Here is a 2,515-nt window from a genome sequence, read left to right as displayed (position 1 = left end):
AGCCGAGAAATCCCTGCCTGACCTGGGGTCATGAGGATTGACCTTGTTTTCCTCTGAGGGTTTTATGGCCTTAGCCCTCGCATTCGTTTAGGCTTATGATGCGTTTGAGTTAATTTTGTGTTGCTGTGAGCGGGACCCCAGTGTCTCCTCTCGTCCAGTTGTCTTGGTGCCCTTATCTTCTGGTCTCCGGTCACTGGGGGGCCAGGACAGATTCCAGTCTGGGAAGAGCTGCAAGTGGACCCTAATCACCAACCACTCATGGGTCCTGCAGTGACAGATGGGGCAGGGCCTGCCCCCTCCCTGCCCTCACCTCTTGTCGCTCACTCTGTTCCGGCCTCAACAGCCTCTGGCTGACCCCTGGCTCCGCAGTCCCAGTCCTGCCTCAGGACCTTGGTGCTGGCTTCTCCTGCTGCTGGGAGGTTGTACGGCTCTCAGATGGCTGGTTCCTTCCCAGTTCTTCCGTGGATGCGGTTGTGGCTCAGGCTGGAGTCTGCTGTCTGATGTCAAATGCATCCTCCTCTCTTGGTCCTGAGTGGCCTCTGGTGAGTGACCTGGCCTCTCCGGGCCTCGACCTCCACATCTGCTGCGTGGACGTGATGATAGCACCAGTCCTGTGGGCTGATGGGCAGTTTCAGTGAATCAGCAGTGCTGGCTTCATCGCACGGCCATGCTCAGCAGTAACTGTTCCTGGGCCCTCGTCCTGTTGCTCCGGCTGCTCCCCACGGTAACCAGTGGGCCAGAGCTGGAGGCCCACACGGCAGGCTGTACCCCGAGGCTCCTGCCCCTCTCTGCGCCAAGCCTGCCTGCCCTGGCCCAAGACCTTGACATGATTCCTGGGGTCACCACCAGGGAGAGAGGGTGGGTGCTGGTGTCCATGGTGGTGCCAGGTACCTGCTCGTGGGCTGCAGGAGATGTGACTGCTACCCACTAAGGGAGCAGCTGCTGGAGGAGCAGTGGTACAGGAGAAGGTCTAAACCAGGCAGGGTGTGACTTATGATCAGCGGCAGGGAGTGGTGTCAGGGGCCAACTCCAGCCAGTGGTCAGGGAAGGCCTCTCTGAGGAGGTGCCATTTGATCCAGGCCTGATCCGTGAGCTGGGGCAGAGTGTTCCACACAGAGGAGAAGCATGTGCAAAGACCCTGGGGCAGGACTGTGCCTGGCACTTGTGGGGAACAGTGAGGGGGCTGTGTGGTGGGAACACAGGGAGTAAGGGCAGGAGGAGGAGGGGGTGAGGGCCGGAGGACCCACCATGTGGACTGCTCTCTGTCTGCTCTTCCCCTTTGTCCTCCAGGGGCCATGTGGATACCAGGCAGCACCCATTAGTTACTGCCGTGTAACATTATCCCAGAGCGTCATGGCTTAAAACAGCGAGAAACACCTGTCATCTCACGCTTTCTGTGGGTCGGGAATCCAAAGGGTGGCTTAGCACCACACCTCGTGGCTCCATCTCTTAGGAGGTCGCAGTGAGGCTGTGGGCCAGGCGGGAGGAGCTGCCCCCAGGATGGAGCCTCCATTCCCTCATGTGTAAAATGGGATGCTCCTAACACCAGATGGTCAACACTGAAATCAGATTGATTATATTCTTTGCAGCCAAAGATGGAGAAGTTCTATTCTATACAGTCAGCAAAAACAAGGCCGGGAGCTGACTGCGGCTCAGATCATGAACTCCTTATTGCCAAATTCAGACTTAAATTGAAGAAAGTAGGGAAAACCACTAGACCATTCAGGTATGACCTAAATCAAATCCTTTATGATTATACAGTGGAAGTGAGAAATAGATTTAAGGGACTAGATCTGATAGAGTGCCTGATGAAGTATGGACTGAGGTTCGTGACATTGTACAGGAGACAGGGATCAAGACCATCCCCATGGAAAAGAAATGCAAGAAAGCAAAATGGCTGTCTGGGGAGGCCTAACAAATAGCTGTGAAAAGAAGAGAAGTGAAAAGCAAAGGAGAAAAGGAAAGATATAAACATCTGAATGCAGAGTTCCAAAGAATAGCAAGGAGAGATAAGAAAGCTTTCCTCAGCGATCAATGCAAAGAAACAGAGGAAAACAGAATGGGAAAGACTAGAGATCTCTTCAAGAAAATCAGAAATACCAAAGGAACATTTCATGCAAAGATGAGCTCAATAAAGGACAGAAATGGTATGGACCTAATAGAAGCAGAAGATATTAAGAAGAGATGGCAAGAATACACAGAAGAACTGTACAAAAAGGATCTTCACGACCAAGATAACCTCGATGGTGTGATCACTGACCTAAAGCCAGACATCCTGGAATGTGAAGTCAAGTGGGCCTTAGAAAGCATCACTACGAACAAAGCTAGTGGAGGTGATGGAATTCCAGTTGAGCTATTCCAAATCCTGAAAGATGATGCTGTGAAAGTGCTGCACTCAATATGCCAGCAAATTTGGAAAACTCAGCAGTGGCCACAGGACTGGAAAAGGTCAATTTTCATTCCAATCCCAAAGAAAGGCAATGCCAAAGAATGCTCAAACTACCGCACAATTGCA

Source organism: Bison bison, unplaced genomic scaffold (assembly GCF_000754665.1).
Source record: "Bison bison bison isolate TAMUID 2011002044 unplaced genomic scaffold, Bison_UMD1.0 scf7180017864492, whole genome shotgun sequence".
Lineage (NCBI taxonomy): Eukaryota > Metazoa > Chordata > Mammalia > Artiodactyla > Bovidae > Bison > Bison bison.
This window is presented reverse-complemented; position numbering follows the sequence as displayed.